Source organism: Triturus cristatus, chromosome 3_2 (genome assembly GCF_964204655.1).
Source record: "Triturus cristatus chromosome 3_2, aTriCri1.1, whole genome shotgun sequence".
Classification (NCBI taxonomy): domain Eukaryota; kingdom Metazoa; phylum Chordata; class Amphibia; order Caudata; family Salamandridae; genus Triturus; species Triturus cristatus.
Window position 1 is genome coordinate 282,735,323 of NC_140584.1, and position 18,928 is coordinate 282,754,250.

Here is an 18,928-nt window from a genome sequence, read left to right on the forward strand (position 1 = left end):
TGTCTGAAATAAATGCCCGGTTACTGAATAGTTTCTTTCTGTCTGCCTATTTCTGGCAACCTGGAACTCTAAAAGGTTTTGGAAAAGTCTAAATCTTCCTGAACTCTGTTTTTGTGGTTGGGTAGCCTTTCAATGGGTGGCAATTGGCATTTTTGGTCCCCTAGATCTTCCCAGTAGCAAAGGCAAAAAAGTAATCCTTGTGATGGCACTGAGGTCACTGATGCAGATATTTTCATGAGCTGGGGTCTGTTCCTTGCTGAGGTCAACTGACTGACATGCCCAATCGTTGAGCATTGTTATGAATAGTGAATGCACATCAGTGGCACGAATTGCCCTCTTGGCACAAACTATGACCCAGAGTTTAAACAGCTCTGTGAGACGGTCAGTGGTATGCTCTTTAAATGCAAGAGCTCTTTTCGATAATGATCAGAGGTGGAAGTAATACCTACCACACGTGCTCCGTCTATCATGAGGTATCACCCGAGTCCACTGGGATCACTACCTTTAAACTTTCATGTGTAGTGCTCCTCTGCTAATCCGAGATGACTGGTAAGATTAGGGGGCACAGGGGAATTGTAGCTGGTGCTCACAATTGTACGGCCGCTATCTCTACTTGTAAAGTCAAACAGTTGCCCAAGGACATCATGGCTCTAGTACATTGTCCATAGAAGATAGACAAAGGGCAAACAGAAAGAGGCACTACAAGACAGGTCTGAGATCGATTAACATAAGTAGGTTTTGACTTTCTACAAAACAAAAGGGTCAAATTAGAAGTCTGCAGCATGTTGATAGGAAGGGCATTCAAAGCTTAGGGCTCATGATCCTGAATAAATCCTGAATCCTGAATAAACCTCCTCCTTCCTGTCATTCTTTGTAGTAACGTGATAAATTGGGTAGAACTAGGGATTCTGATCTAAGGAATCTGGTAGGGACATGGGGTGAAACTAAATGAGAGCAACTTAGGATCAACTTAGGATCAGTGTGAGAACAGGCTTGAACCAATGGAGTTATAGATATGCAAAGAGGATTTGATGACATTTACATTGCCCAGGTACCAGCTATCATATTTTGTATCCTCTGTAACCTAAGACAAAGTGCATTTCTGTAATCCTCACAACAGTATTGGCGAGTAGACTGCAGCTGCATGTTTGTTCATAAGGATAAAAGGTAATATCAGAGATTACAGAGAATGGAGCAGCTCAAAACAGGAGGGTCAAAACACTGGAACCTGGAGTTCAAAGGATAGCTTATAGTCAAACCACACACCAAGACTCTTTAACTTCGGCTGCTGTAATTGGATGGTTCACCATACAGGAAGACCACAGTATATTGGGGCAGACCAAATGATAGACGCTCCTGTGCAACATCTTTAAAAAAACATTGACAGCGCCAATAGGTTTTGCACAGGCAAAACCTATTGGCTTTGCCAATGCTTGTTTAAAAGCACTGACAACAATGCATGTAATTGAAGGCAGCCTTTCACCAAAGACACGCTTTTAGGCCATCTTCATTTACAAATACTTATTAAGGCATTTGCGCCCCTTAGGAATGTAGCCACGGACCCCCAGGCGGAGGCGGGCCTCACAGTTTGAAGACCTCTGATTTAGCTAGTGCTTTCCCTGATTATTTAATTTAAAAGGGGAGAAGTCATCAAGAGTAGCTATGGCGTCAGGTTTTCTCCATTTACGAAGCTTAACCTTCATAGAAGCGTGCTGTATGGGAAGCTGGCCCTCTATATAGTGCACTAAAAAGAAGTGTATTGTGTGGAGAGTCCAGTGGGTCCTCAATTGGCTAAAGTAGATAATACTAACGCTCGCTTTTGTGGTGGGGGGGGCGAGCAGTTAGGCTTCTCAGAGGATATTGCTATGCATTTATTGTACTCACAAAGGCAATAAATGAGACACACACTCAAAGAATAAATCAGAGACCAAATTAGAAAAAGAAAATTTCTTTATATATTTTGTAAAGCCAAGAACTTTGTAAGCAATTTTTACAGGTAAGTACATTTTTCAAAATCGTGACCTTTACACACAATGCAATCCTATGGGAGGAAAAGTCTTACATACATAACGGCAGGTACAATCGGTTTCAGGGGTTCACCTTATGGGTTTCGAGTTGTAGTGGGCATGGTCCAAAGTACTACCAGCAGTATTTGGGAACTGCCTAGGTTTAACCGGGAGCAGGGTGCTGGTGAGGTTGGTAGCTATAAGCGCTATGGTGAAGGGAGGCTACCTGAAAAGAGGCTGTACAGGGAGACTTGGGGACCAGTCAGAGAGCTCCCAAACGAGTTCTTGGAGCACAGGGGCACAGCCAGTTCTTCGGTACCCAAGCCAGGCAGCTCGGGTGCAGAGTGGTTAGGTCGGCTGGCCCTGGTGCACAAAGTTGATTCTCACAGTTAGGCACCAACCTAGTGATGCTGACGTCCCTCGACGGCTGCTCAGTAGTGGTGCAGTGAGAATCCGGAGTTGGTCTTCAGTGCAGGGCATCTGGAACACTGGGTATTGGTGCTGCATGGCTCCAGTTGGTACTGGTGTCTTCACACTGGGTAAGGAAACAGAGCTGACCATCCAGAGCACAGGTACCTCTTCCTGGTCGTCTGCGGCGTTGTTCGGGCCAGTGAGCTGCAAAGCGGTGGACCGTACTCTGCTTGTCGGTGCCTGCGGACTGCAGGGAAGTAGCGCCTCTACTCCAAGGGAGACTAGGCGATTTTCGAAGTGCTGGCAGGCTACCCACGGCTGTGGTAGTTCTCCAGCTTGCAGGACAAGTCACTATGTTGTGATTGTCGAGAAAGTTGCATGCAGGCAAGGTTTCTCGCAAAACGTTTGCAGTGCTTCAGCAGTTCTCGCCAGGCAGTGACTTCGTCCTTCTCTTGATCCGTCAAATCTTGGGTTCAGGGGTGCCACCTAAATACTCCATTTAGGGGCGTTAAGGGGAGTGACGGGTAGTAGCCAATGGGCTCCCTACCTTTAGGATGTCTACACCTTCTATATGACCACTTCTTGTGGGAAGTGGGCATAACCCTGACCCTAGAAAGCTAGTTCCATTCAACACAAGATGGAGGAATCTGAAATGGTGGTTCCGCTTTAGCTAGTTCACCTTAGGGGTGGTTCTGGCTTGATGTGGGACACACCGCCTAATCTTACTAATTTTCCCGCCTGTCTTGTCCCCAAAAGTGGGTTCTGGTCATGGGGTGGTCATCTCCACTATCCGGACAGGCCTGGGTCGCATTTTAAAGGCGGCAGAGCCTTCAAAGCTACCCGCCCTGGAATGCAGAACCTGCGTGGAAGAGGTGTAAACACCTCTGCCCAGATCAGGCTTTGTGTTCCCAACCACCGAGAGTGAGGGCTCTAACCTCAGGGGGTCAGAAACTTGTCTGTGGTGGCTAACTGGACAAGACCAGTCAGTCAACACACTAGTAGTCAGTAGGATTTCAGGGAGCACCTCTAAAGTTCCCTGTGGGTACATTTATTAATAAATCCAACACTGGCATCAGTGTGGGTTTATTAAGACAAGATGTTTGGTACTGAACATCTGGGGCTACAGAGAAGCCATCAAGTAGCTGAGGAACTCGTATTCATGAGTGTCCTGCCTGAGCACTCACTATGGCTTCCCTGGGCACTTGTGATATCAAATAATTGACTTAGATATCACGGGGACACAGCCATTCACGCAGATATGTCCACAGATGAGGTATAGTGCACCCTGCCTTGGGGCTGTAAGACCTGCTGTAGGGGTGACTTACCTATACCACATGTAATGTTTTGCAGGCATGGCACACAGGCATGTGTGCTATGTCAACTCTGCAGCCTGCATGTCTTGTTGCAGAGAAGAGTGCAATGTCCGATTTGCATGAACTTGGTGAGGGGTCGCTTAGGGTGGCACAATTCCTGTTGCAGCTCTTAGGGACCCTCTTTAGTCCCAATGCCTTGGGTACCAGGGCTACCATTTACTAGGGACTTCCATGGAGTCTAAAGTGGTGCTAATTGTTGAACAACAGTACAGTTTATGGAAACAACACCGTTACTGGGGACCAGTACATTTCAGTCAAAGTGGCATCAGATAACAGGCAAAAGGTGGGGGTAACCATGTCAAAAGAGGCACTTTCTTACACTGTGAACTAACCCCTTGGATACACAGAAGATGGCGATCCAACCTGCTTAGGAGAGAGAGAGCGAAGGTGTCCTGATTGTGGGAACAGGAGCAAAGATTAAAACAAGGACTAGCTGTATACATGAACATGATCATAGATGCATTGCACAGGCCCCAGAGTGTTTCTGATATTATTAGCAACCTCAGCATGAAAGTCCCCCAAAGCTATAATGTGGGAAGAATAAATGGTCTCTTCTCCCGTTCAAACCAGAAATGTGTCTATCCATTCAGTAGCAATCATGGGAGGGCAGTATGTAAGAACACAAGTCAAAGTAAGGGAAGGCAGCAAAAGTAGCCTTACAGATGATAATTTTGCAGAGCGGATAGGCCAGCAGGTGTGGAAAGATTTAGGGAGGTTCTAAATATGATGACCACTCGTCTACCCCATTTTCCCAATCTAATTACATAAAACAGGGAAGCCTGGTGGGATAGCAATATATAGATCTGGATTTGAAGTTTCACCTAACCAGGTTTCAATATTTATGACAGGTGTAGGTCATGATCCCGGAAAGTCATGCTGTAGTGCCACCAACCACAAGCCACACAGTCTTCAGATGTGCTGTTCAGGACATCACAATGGAGGGGAATGGTGGACTGGAACTTGGAGTGGATTCAACCAGCTCAGTTCTGTAATATTGTTTACTAAGGCTGCTGAGACCACTACATTATGTGCATTCCATAGAGGGCTGCATCAGGTCACCAAAGGCAATGCCAATTGCATACCCAGGGTGTAGCCTGAACATCCTTAGTTCTCAAATTTCTTTTCAAAAATAGATAGTATGAGTGATATTGGTAGGTGAAGGTCATACCGAGCATGGAACAGAGCAACTTGCAGTTGCTTCATGAAAGCATGACACGAAGAACACTCCTAAGACTTTCTGAATGGGGTGAAGTCCTTGACCAAAGAACACTGACCTAATGTAGAGAGCTGGCAATCAAGTAGTGCACTGCATAGCCATAGGTGTGTGTATACAGGCCCAGATTTACTATCATTTTGCATCGGTGAGGCATTACTTTTGCAACACGGCCCACCACAAAATCCTCTTTGGTATTTGCTAAGCCACACACATCATGGTTTTGTAGGGTTTAGAAAATACAAAATATTGTGTTACTTTGCATTAGGTAGGCATTACATGGGTGAAGCATGGATGTTCCCATGCATCCACTCATGTATTTTGACAGAGACCAAGATTTACGAAGACTTGCTCCAAAATGGTGTGCCTACCCGAAAGATGTAACAAGGAGAAATATATTTATTTCTCCTCATTACTTCCTCTTTCCACGTGTGCTGCATTTTGCATAACACAAAAAAAAAAAAAAAAGGAGTAATACGTCTCTGGGGATTGCTTTTGTGCAGGAAGGTGTCCCTTCTGGCACACAAATAATTATTTCCATAACACAGGTACCCTTGCATTATAGGGGCAATCAGTGAGGCCAAGACCTAACATTTTGGCGACAAGGCGGAGCCCACCCACTTGGCCGCACATATCTAGTTGCCGTGAGACCGCCAGAGCCAGTGGGGCTTCACTGCGGTAGCCACCCAGCATCGCCGGTGACCAGGCCCACGAAGGGCAACCCCTACTTGCTCAGCCACCGCATGCAGACAGACCTTCTCCTTGCAGTGCCTCCCGCGACGGACCACTTTTGCATGATGGTGCTTGACGTACCACCTGTTGGACTACTGTCTTCTCCGCACTCCTTCTGCTCAGGACTCAGCCTTGTACCTGCAGCAGTCATCTGTGCTGGCAGCCATCCCTGCCTCACCCCTAATGGCAAGAAGGGGTCCCGCCGGGACTTTTCTACTGGGTACTGCCTATGTGGGGGTGAAGCAGGGGCACTTTGATTTCCACCTAAGGGCCTGCCAGAGGCACTCTCCTGAGCACATGTGCTAAGGCTACTACACATTGCCAAGCTTCCCGTTTTTCACTATGCCCCCCCTGAGGAAGAGTGCTGCCACGCAGCATGAGCATACACTCACCACAAGTGTCATGCGAATGGCCAACCTCCCAAGCCACTGCACTGGCTGTGGCAGGTCGACCTGCGAACGCATCAGTAGCGGCTTTGCCTTTATTTAGAGAGCTTATTGATCCTGCCACAGCCACCCCTCGCTGAAAAATGTGGGGTGGCAGATTTCACCATGCCCTCCATCTCATTTGTGGCCCTGAAAAATTTGTTCAAAGATCCCTACTGCTCCATTTTGGGGGAGAGGAAGTATACCAGCTGCTCCAACACCTGCCCAACACATGAGATGACCAAGACTATGAGGCAGTGGTTGCCGCTCTCAATGCTATTTTGATACGCAGCTCAAGCCAGACTATGATTGTTTCAAGTTGCGCCAGGCACACCAACAGAAAGCAGAAACGATGGATGGGTTTCACGCCTGCCTCGGGCCCTTGCCAGCACCTGCACAGACAACGACCAGCCTAGGGAAGTCAGGGCCCAGTTCATGCAAGGGTATTGGTATGCTGTTTTGAGGAGAATGATCCTACATAAAACTAGAAGACATCTTAATTCTGGTCAGATCGCAAGAACTTTTCAATAGTCGAGCATAGGAGATGGAGCTGGCCTTCTCCCACGGTCCGGACCGCCAAAGCCCACTACAGACAAGAGATGATAGATGCAGTATTCTTTTTTTTTTTTTTTTTTTGAAAAACCTTTGACATTTCAACCAATAACAAGTATGGGCCTACAACCCCCGGGGCCGGCCGCTAAGCAATCAGAGTAAAGAAATCAACATTTATCACAGGCAGCACCTCGGGGAGCAGAATCTCCATGCTAGTGTACTCTCGGCCACTGAACAGCCCAAGTAGGAGACCAGGATACAAAAGGTTTTCATTTTATAATAAGGGAGGATGGAAGGATCAGGTGCCAAACAGTTTCCCAGCAGCAAGAAATGGCAGGCAGAATAATAAACGTCGACAATAAACAGCAATTTATCTAGTCAATGGCGCTGAAACAGGAAGTTCAGGATGTGGAGGAATATCACGGCCATTTGCGCCTGCAGTCCCCTGCCCTAAAACCCAGAAAACACCACGGAAATTGTGGCACACATGAAAACGCAGCGATTAACAACGAAGGAGTTCTACCATACTGATCCCAGAAAAGAAAGACAAAGAAGAATAAGAGAAGAAAAAGGAGGCCATGGAAAAAAAGGGGTTAAAGACTAACGGATCTCCTCCCCCAACCCCCCACCCTGCACCTCTGCAGATGAGTACGGCCCCCCCCCCCCAGCAGTGTGCCTGTCGCCCCGAAACCAGACCCGAAATATAGAAGAAACAGAGAAAGAGGAGTAAGAAAAGAAACCCCACCAGACGGGGGGTAGAGAGAATATTAATAAACTGGAGGAGGGCCTTCAAAACAAGCCCCCGGCTTCTCCCTCCCGCACAATATGTTTTCCCCCAAAGCAAACAATAAGCAACACAGAATCGACCATGTCAAAGAAGAATGGGGAGCATTATGCGCCTATTACACTGACAGTTATGCCGTGAGAGCACGCAACCCCTGAGCCCGCCCGCCTATTAGATGACCACCTCTGAAGGATCAGCCTTATCCTTGGCCACTCTTTACGAATCTACCCATGCATACCCATCGACCCAGTGCCATGTCCAATGTTACAAAGAAGGGGAGCGTCCAAAAAAGAACAGGAAGCGACACACACAGGTAGGGTGGAAGTCTCTGAATACCAACACAGTCAGCAGTATGGAGAGTCGTCTTTCCCAGTGCTGCCCCAGGATCTGCACTGCACACAAGGTCCAAGAAGGCGAAATCAGCCAGAGCAGGCGACCGTTGCTTGAATATTGCCTGGGTCGCCGGAGGCCGCGTACGGGACAAGGCCACCACCCCCCACTCAGGTCCAAGACCTCCGGAACAGACCAGACCCACAGCCAGCCGATCACACGTTAGTATACTGTCCGGAGTTTCCAGCTGGTCACTATCCACAGGGGCGGCCACGACACTGTCCTCCTGTGTGCAGTGTAGGAAGTCCCCGTGCACCTGGGGACAGGCAGGCAGCAACTGTTCCGGCGCTGATGCCACCCCATCAAGCTTACTCCCCAATACCCAGGCGCCGTGAACCAAGGTGGAATGAAGGGCACCGAGAGCCTCGAGAAGATCACCATACCCCAGCACAGCTCTCGGCGCTCGCTCCGCTACGCTCCTCATAGTCGCACACTTCCAGTCGTGCTGCGACCCAGTGTACAGGATGGTAGACTTCATCCTGTCAAGATGGCCGCCGGGTAGGTCCAACCCAGATTGGGACCAGGACTCGGGGACAAGCGCCTCAGGTTCCACGTCACTGGAATCAGGGTTTCGGGGGCAGGCAAAAAATATATCCGGTGTGTGGTCACGGGCAACCATCATCCCCACCATGGACCTGCGCCCGCGAAAATCCGGGAGCAGGCCGCAAGAATCAGGGCGAGTTACGGGCGGCGGCCGGGCAGCTCACCGGCGAAGGCTGAGGCAATCACCGGGGAATCTTGGATTAGCCACCTCGGGCATGCACTCGTTCCGCTACTCTTAGTGGTAGGAACGACCACGGCGAAACGTAGGCCGATATTCACACCGCTCCGGTTAGTCCGACTCCACCCAGTCACCAAAGGCCGCTGTTGTTGAACTGCCGCCCGGCCATGTTATCCACTCGAGGTCCCGGTTCCAGGGTTGCACAGGCCGCAAACTTCAAGTGGACATTTCTCCGGCGATACCGCCGCCAGAAACTTCGGAGTCATACGATCGGTTGCCGCTCTCATTCACCAACACGGGCATATAGCGCAAGCTAAGGATCTCTTGCAGGATATCTGTGCGGGATGCGGAGGTTCACGGAGCCGGGAGCCTACGCTGCCGTCCCGGTCGCCATCTTGGCTCCTCCAATGATGATGCAGTATTCTTGCACCAACCATGCAGAACCACAGCCAAGCCCTCCACTACCATGTGAAGAAAGTGCAGTAACTGTGGCCTAGACCACTATGTAGTGTGGTAAGAACAACTTTGTGAAGGAATGCAAGGGTAGTGTCAAGGAGCGCAGAGCCACCCATTGTCCACGCATGACCCAGGAGCTTTGACAACGTTGGAAGATGACAGTTGTGAGACAAGCCTTCGTAGCAGGACGCAACACGAGAGGATGAGAGCGAGGTGTTCCTCATATCGTACCTGAGAGCAGGAGTCTAGGGCCGACAACCACAGCACATTTGCACCATAAGTATTGAGGGGAGCATAGTCAAGGTCCTCGATGACACCGGCACGTCTAAATGTAATGGACACCCAGCAATACCAGGTACTGGTGTCCCCATCTCCACACTCAACCAGTTGCACTAAAATCTATGCTTATGAGGGGTGACCGCTATTGTGCTCTAAGATTCAGTATTTGTGCAACAATTAAACAACAAATGCATACCAAAAATACAACTGCAATGGTTAACAAACCATATACCATAATAAGCCCTGTCATGTTATAAGACCGTTTAGACTATTTCCCCCTCGCCCCCTTTCTCCTGAAGCTTTATTATATGGCAATTATTTTGGGGATTAGTAGCACCATACCTTAGCATACATAGGTAGATGTTCTACATTTCAGCTGACGCAGCACTCTTGCTTCAGTACCTTCGCTCAGTGTCTGTTTTTTCCAGAACCCCTGGCCTCAAAATAGCAAGATGTGTGCTCACAATCAGCAGCTGCATTCTCTTGTCATGTCTAAGTGCTAGTGTCCACCAGAGAGAATAAACATGGGGCTTTGTTGTCTGACCTGGTCTAGTGTGTTCAGATCAAATCCCAGGAAAATAAAAAAATATGAAAACGTGCAGGTTGTGTGTGAAAATATAATGTGGCACAAAGGCAAGCGTGATATGGGGTAACGTTTGCAAAGTAAAAGCGGCCTACAACATGCACAGTAAGGCTAATATAGGGAAGACGACCATGGGCCATTCAGGAAACACAACAGCTTCACCAAATAAAGAACCACAAGGGCCCTGTAGTTCTGCAGCAACATATGAAGGGAGCTACCCAGATAGATGATCTGGAGGAAGGAATCCTAGCGTCAATGCCACAGACCAACCAGCAAGCAGATACCCAACTACCAAAGTAGCAGTTCCAAACACTAAGACAGCCCTTTCGTAGTAAAATCAGGGGGCAGCCCCATTCAGGTAATGACTTAACAGTCCAATCACACCACCAGTGGGGGGACAGAGTAGGTTTCCTCCAGTAGTGGAGGTCCATCACCTCAAGACAAAAGGATACTTAACACTGTTCAGCACGCTTATTGTATCAAAAATCCTCCAAGTAACAAATGAAGAACTCAACACTTGCAACAGGAGGTAAAGGAACTCCGGCAAAATCAAGAATTGGTAAAAGCCAAGGAAAGTTCAACCAGGGAATCAACTCAAAGTTGTGTCTGCTATTGGGACCAGAATTCCTAAAGACACAGAGGCTCAAAATGATACTTCAAAAGACCATTCTGCGGATTCAGGACTGCCCAGCAACTATGGACCTCAAGAATGCATAGCTGCACATGCTAATGATCAAGAAGCACAAGAGATTCCTGGTCTTCATTATCAATCAGGCACACTATCAATTCACAGTATACTTTGAGATAAAGTCAGCACTCTGGGGGACATATTCACAAGGTTCTATTGCCAAGTTAGCGGCACTTTATCGCAGCCAAAGTGGTAATAAAATCATCGCACCATTCACAAGCTGGTGCTAACAGCTGATATCACCAATTTACCTGCGATAGTAGCCACAAAAAACTACACCACGGGTGACACCGGCAACTAACGCTAATGAGATGCAGAGTAGGCGTTCCCCTGCAAAAACACGTGGAAAAACCACACCACTTTCACAATGAACTGCCAGATCCGCGATGCGAGTCAAAACCACGAGCTAAGCCGCCGTAGCCGCAGGTATTTAACACCTGCCACAAGCAGGTGTAAAGACAGACAACTCCCTGCAGTAGGCAACGAAGCCCCGCACACAGCCACAACCGAACAAACAACACCATGGAGTTACTCATTGTGCAGCTCAGAGCCCCAACAGGGCCACAACACCCACAGCCACCCCCCAGGACCTCCACCACCCCCTGGACCTGCCCCCTGCAGTTCAGGGTCCCGAGTCAGCCGCTGTGCATCTGGGGCCACTAGCCCTGTGCGACTGGAGTCATTCCCCCTTGTTGCTCTGACATTGCATTACTGAGTGCCTGATGACTGTTGGAGTTGTTGCCAGCACCAGCTACTCTCTGAGGGCTGAATTACACTTACCCCACACAGAGCCAGCACAGGAGTCCCTGTATTGGTGGGCCTGCCATCACATCCTGACGAAACAGGTATTGACTCTTTTCTCCCTGCACTGTCACAGGTGATCAAGGATATGCACTCTGCCCTTGGATGATGACACCCCTCCGAGACATGAACACACACCCAGAGGCAGTACAATGCGGCCCACTTGGACGTCGTCACTCGTGCATGAATGTCAGATTTGTCTACGGCAATTATTCACAAATCTGTTCTATGCAAGTAGGAAAAAACATCAGTCCTTGTATGTGAACATGGAACGGAGTTGAGTTCACTTGAAATGTTATTAATTCATGTTGGACTTGGCCTTTCAGCAGGGTCACCCCCAAACTACCTTCCTCCTCCCCTTTTTGCCAAATTCATTTGTTGGCTTTAGAACTGAGAGCACTACCACTGCTAATCAGTGCTAAAGTGCAGTCCCTTGTTAAGTGCACTATATGTGCAAACAGCCTGTAAATTAAATGCTACTAGCTGGGTCCAAACTGGAATGGCATGGTGAGCAAAAAAAGTGATGGATTTAGGACCAGATCTCTGTACTGGGTGAATGTATGACATTGTTCTGCATTCTGTTCATCCATTGTTTTTTGCACTAGAGGGCCTGCAGCACCGATTGTACTACCCACTTCAATAGCCCCCGGAACATGTCTCAGGCCTGCCATTGCAGAGCCTGTCAGCATATTGAAACGGTCATATCAACCTGATAAGTTAACCCTCTTGCCAGGCCTGAACCAGCGGCGTAACACAAGGCGGGGTGGGGGGTGGCGGGGGCAAAGCTCCAGGGGGCCCTCTCATCCAAAGGGGTACATCCCATGCATTTCGCAGGAGGGCCCCCCTCAAGTTGTTACACTACTGGCCTGAAAATGCCTTTAATACCTACAAGTTACCCCTAAAGGTAGGCCCCGACTGCACCTAGGGCAGGGTGCATTGTATTTAGAAGATTGGACATGTACTCAAGTTTAACATGTCCAGGTAGTGAATAAATGGTTTCACTACTGCAAGGCCCATCTCTCCCACAGGTGCACATTGTATTACATTTTGTGTAATTTCCAATTGGACTGGGCTTCCAATTTTTTTTTTAAAGCACAACTTATGGTAAAGTTTGATTGAGTCGCAAATCAGAAAGTTTTCTGTTTGACACAAAGTGGGACAGGTATGCCCAGACATGGGTTCCATGCCACTGAAGTAAAGGTAGCCTGGCTGATAAGGTGATGCACCGAAACTGCTCCCAGGACACTTGTTTCCAGTCCAGGACCTGGCCTGCATATCGCTGGGTCAAAACTGGAATGGCATGGGGAGCAAAAAACTATGGATTTAGGCACAGATCTCTGTACGGGGTGAATGTTTGACATTGTGCACATTGTCCAGCAATTGTTTTTCACTTTTAGAAAGTTGGCATTTTCTTACTGTACCCATTCTGTGCACATCTGGGGTGGCAGCTGGGCTTTGTGCATTCTCTCCAGACAGCCAAACAAAGGGGGCTTAGGTGTGCCTGATGGGCCATCAACATCCTGGGCAAGATGTTAGGTAGGATCAAACACCTGAATAGGTGGTGCCTGTCCCCAGACAAACAGCTGCCTACCCCTATAGTGAATCTGGAGCCAGGGTAGGAGACAATGTACTTCAAAGGGCTCAGTCTCCCTCAATTCAAAGGCACAACTGGGTACAAGTACAGGCCACCCCCCCCCCCCCACACACATACTCAATACACTTCTGGACCAGAGGACATTCTGCCAGGATAAAGGACTATCATGCTGCTAAAAGGAAGGTCACTGTTGGATTCCTCCTTTGCTGTGCCTGTCCAGCTTCCCTCCTCGGCTGGAGTGAAGACTGACTGCATCTCCAGAACCAAAGTAACTCCCAAGGGCTTGATGGCTGTTCTCGGGAATCGGACAGTTGGTCTCAAGACAATCCTGGGCCCTTGCAGGCAAGTACCAGCGCTGCACCCTAGAAAATCCAGACAACGCCCCAATCATAATGGGTGTATTGACCTCGACATGGCTCATTGCCACCGCTTGCCTGAATAGTGCAACACAAGTCATTTCTGACATAGAGCAGCTCAGCGCCAACATTCTGCCACTCTAACTACAGCCCAGAGGTTCAATGCATCAGCCCTATGTCCATTACATCTTTAACTCAGCACAGCTTTGAATAAACTATGCCTGTGGGACCAATAGCAATGGATAGCTTTCTTTCCTCCATGCATCCCCCTTAATGTCTATGCATCCAAGATACTGTTCAGCAGGCCAAGGCGCGTCGCTGTATTTGAACAGCACTCCATTGTGATAAGTGCTATGTTACAAGGAAATGAAAGATACGTAGTCTTCAGATAGGATCCACATTCAGTCTCATGCTAGGCCTCATTCAATGCCCCACCAGGAGCAGCCTCCTTGCTGCTCGGCCCTTCCACACCAACTGATTCCTTCTTCCACTCAAGCACTCTCAACATTCTGATGACATCACAGACTGAGCAGGAAGGCAAGGGCAGCAACAGAGAGGATGCATTAATCACTTACTAGATTATAACACATCCCCCCCCCATCAGAATTGTAAAAATACGAGCATGCAAGATGTACATGCATGCAATAAGACTAATTATAAATAAAATGTGCGTTGATGGAAATACAAAAAGTCAACAAGCTTCAAGAACACAAAGCTTCAAGACGCAACACTAAAGGGTCATTTTGTAACCCCTAACAGGAGGATACAAATACTTCAACCAAAACAAGAGTACATCCAGAGAAACTAAAAAGCATTCTTATCTTCCCAAACAAGGGTAAATCCAGAGAAACTAAAGAGCATTCTCATCTTTCCAAAACAAGGGTACGTCCAAAGAAGCTAAAAAGGAAATAGTCTTCTCTTGTGCGCACCCGTAACACAGTCCAACACCTCACATGAGGAAACAAGCAATTCAGAGAGTAAAACTAAATAGGCAAATCAGAGAAGCTACTCAAAAGGTAGACCTCTCATGTGCGCACCCGTAACGCACAATCCAACACCTCACATGAGGTAACCACCAATTCAAAGGGTAAAACCAAACAGGCAAGTCAGAGAAGCTTCAAAAGAAGGAGTCTTCTCATGTGCGCACCCACACGCAGTCCAAACACCACACAACAGACACAACTTACTCAAAAGTATAAACTAACATGACCCGGGACACTACACTATCTTGCACTAATCATACAAATGCAAAACAAAACACCACTCTCACCTACTCTCAAACAAAATCAGGATAAGGTGCAAGTGACGGAGCCAACGTATAGTACAGCCATAACAAACTACACAAACATCCTGAAAAATACAGTGTCCCAAGAAAACAACAAACTAAAATAAAGAAGGTAGTCCACCGTTGTCAGTAAACAACTAAAGTCTGGAGCCACAACCAGGAAAAATAGTACCTTGTACGAGGATCAAGCAACCACAGTTCAGCAGAAAATCGTGACTGTTAGAACGTCTTCAGTTCCTTCTTTTGAATTAACTGGATCACCAAAGGTCTATGAGGAAAGCAGGCGGTCGGCGGCATCAGAAAACGCCTCAAGATGTGAACCGGAATACAAAGATCCTTACCTTATTCAATGCCCCACCAGGAGCAGCCTCCTTGCTGCTCGGCCCTTCCACACCAACTGATTCCTTCTTCCACTCAAGCACTCTCAACAATCCGATGACATCACATAGACTGAGCAGCAAGGCAAAGGGCAGCAACAGAGGATGCATTAATCACTTAGATTATAACATGCTACCGGTCAACAAGACTTATTTTCCGGTGCTGGGTTCTTAAACCGCTTAACTTCTGCCAGGAGGCGTGTTTTCACAAAAGCCATAGCCAGTTACCTCCCATCTCCAGGGAACGCTGCCTGACTGAACCCAGATTCACCTGCAAGGCTGGGACATTGTGTGTACTGAGCAAAGACAAGTAGGCTACCAGGTTCCAACATACTTCTGTATGTTCTAAAGGACACTTGCTTTTTGTGATTGCCACAGTGAGCTTTCCAAACTGTTGTGACAAAGTACTGTCGCCTGCCATGTGCGGGTGTGTCTCGCGACGACTTCCACAGGCATATTAGGGCAAATGCTCTTGGACGTTTACATTCAGTGACGCAGTATGCGGAGGAAGGGGAGGAATTAGGCGAGCGTGAGTATGCGGCCTCGTTCCCTTTGCTGATATAAGTTGAATGCACAGTCAGCCGCCTCTGCTCCCCATCCCAGGTGCTCGGAACAGTAAGTTTAGAAATGTAAACTTGGCATTAAATGGTATCCCTGGTGCCCCATAGAAACGGAAAGTGGAGAATCAATTTTTTTATTGTGGCTGTTTTAAGGGGCGCAAGAGGCCACCAGTTCCGGTATTTCGTTTTTCTAACCTTTATGCAAGATACTACATTGGCATTGGGTTCTCTGGATAGGATTTCAAAAACCCTTTTTGTTTTTAGATCGAATTGGCAGGATTTAGACGTCAGTCGTGGGCATGTGAGCTCGTGCAACAAAAGGTCAGGCCGCTGGAGAGGTATAGTTAGATTGCAGGAATAGGGTTTCAAAGAAGGGCTTGTTGGAAAACTGCAGAAAAACAATGAAGTGGCACATCTGAATATAGCTTAAAGTCGGGTATGCGCAGAGAGTAAGATACGCAAAATATGGAAGGTAAGAAGGTCATCCAAGCTATAAAGAGCGAAATGGTCACTATGTTTAAATAAATGGTAATGAACGTTTTTGGGAATGCAGAGCAGGATGACCTGCGTCCAGTGAGAGCTGCTTACTGGAGAAAGCTGAAATGGTTCTAGACTACGTTTTTTGTTACGCCTCACATGCACGCATTTCTTAAAAGCTTTGCAGTTTCAGAGAGCTCATCGCATTCACTCCCATGTCCCAGCAACAAACAGACCATGGTTGTTAATTCAAAACAGATAAGTGATCAAGAATTTTCAGTGTGGGCATCTTGAGGAGTCTTAATGGGGTATTTCAACTAGTTTCTACCAGCATACAGGTTTTAAGCTACCTTGTTCAGACCCTCGCGATCCGACATTAAGTGAGAACCGCCCGCAGAATGCAGCACAACTCTCGACCCCAGTGCCGATCACGAGCCTGCTGTGGTCTCGTAAATTGCCCAGTAAAGGGAGGGGGTGAAAATTAATTCATATCTACAGTGTACAAAATATAGGTAGCGCTCCATTTGCGCCGGAGTCTGATCATGGAGGGTGGTGAGTATCATAGCGGGGTCTAAGGCTGAATTTCTAATTTATATAGGCAGGGCCCAAGTACTGTTGTCTCGTGGTGTTGCAATTATTGTGGTCTGACATGTCAACTAGAATACATTATGTGTTGCCTCCTAAATTATGCATGAAAAAGCCAAATATAAAATTAGACTAATTATGAAGGGATTTGAAGCTATACTGTATTCACATAATTCTTTGTATTTATATGTACGTCTTTTTTTCCTATGTTTGCTATGTAAAGTGCTCTGATACCCGCAAGGGTCTTGTTTGCGCTATACAAAACCGTCAAAATAAATAGTGGGTGCCTGGATTTTAGGCTGCCCCAGTCCACCACAACCAGAAAACCCCAGGTGGCATGGTTTCTAAGCACCGCAAAAGTTTAAACTTCTATATTCCTAAAAATATTTTTAACTTGAAGTTCACCGTTTTTGTTTCAAGGATTGCAAATACTTTACACATTGCCTCCTATATTAAACCTGTCTGCTCCGTGCTAAGCTACCAGAGGGTGAGCTCAGGTTTATGATGTAACTTTGGCAGGGTGAATACCTCTGCCAACCAGAGACGCACATTTTAACAAGTCACCAAATAAGCATCTCTGGTACACTGGGATTTTAATAAATGTGCAAAAGCTACAGAATTAGATATTCAACTCTTGAGAGCGTACATTCCTTACGGGTTGCAGCGGTGCAGTCAGCCTCGGACCCGCTTTTCTGGATTCTCCCCATGTTGGATACTGTGGCGATTTGAAGTCAGGGCTGCTCCCATCTTTCATTGATGCATGCGGTGTGCCAGACTACCTTCAGGCACTGAGACATTGGCAAAGGTCAAAAACATGCCTGCACTCGAACAGGCAGGCACTGGTTCTTGAGCGGCACACCGTGCTGATGTGTAGGTGCTCAAAAGCAGCCACCAACACTGAGGGCCCAGGACTGGCCGAGAGCAAATTAAAGTCCATCAGCAGTAGTTTGCACAAATTAAATCTTTGAAGGCCCTGATATTTTCTGAACAGGGACGAGCCAACAAGCCCTTGGAGTTACTTGTGTTGCAGGAACCCGGTCATTCTCACCGCCCACTAGCAGGCAAACAAATGGCAGTCCCTACTGTAGCAGGGCTCTTGTTGGTAGAGCCTCCTTAGGACCCCAAAGCGAACTAGTGATGTGGAGTCCCTTGTACCCAAATGTGTCCTTTAAGTGTAGGAGACTGCAAAGCCTTTCTGGTAAAAATATCTGTTCAGCCCAACTCTGCTAGACTATCTGTAGGGTGGTGAGGCCAGGCCACTACCCATTCAGGTGTATGTCTCCTCCCCCTCCCCCCCCCTTGCCCAGGAGGGCTAATCAGTATGCAGATAGATGCAGCTTAGTATCCTGCACTTATTGCTGTTCAGAGCTGGCACCCAGAATTAGTATTGAGACAGGCTGTAAGGCACAAGAGCTTAAGAGCAGAGAAATTTCCACTTTCTAGAAGTGGTGTTTCTAGAGAAGTAATACCAGATCCAAGGGGATTTGTCATTATCAGACCAATGATAAAACATAGCAGCTACTCTGCAATCATGAGTCACTTACAGGGCATTTAAGAAATTCTTAATGTTAACCTAAGAGTAGGCCTCATTGTAAAGTGGGTGGTTGTCACCATAAAACAAAATGCTACATTTCCACTTGCACAGCATCCCGCGCTTAGGGCTACCTACCAAGTAGTGACTAATATGTAATAAAAGGAGTTTAAGGCTTGGCAAATAGTTAGGAATACCAAGTTCAGGTGGCAGTAAAATGAGCCCACAGGCCCTGCAGTGGCAGGCCTTGAGTCAGGTTTGAAAGACTGCTTATGGGTAGCTCAAGCAGTGCAGCAGGCTAACTAGTAGAATTTGGTAAACCATGTTACTAGGGGCTTCAATGAACCAAGTATACCAATCATGGATAACCCAATTGCCATCACATTTTAAATTTCAAAATCAGCACTGGTCAGCTAAAGAACAAAAAGTTATAAAGCAGGTCAAAAAACAAAGTCATGGGGAACCCATGCCAAGTCCAACAGGGTCCAAGAGGAATTTTCTTCCTAGGCATCTGAGGAAGCTATAGTGAGAATGCTGGTTCCAATTTACACTAGCTCGAAGAGGTGGTATACACCAGTTGGCCAGAGCTTATTTCCTGTATCTACTACTAATCATTTATAGCACCTCCCAATTTCATACCCTCCTAGCATGCATGAATAAATAAAGGCTCGTCACTTGTCTGTCTGCAAATTGGACAGTTCATTAAGCTGCACTTAAGGGAGTGAGCGAGTACAGGGGTAAAGTCCAGG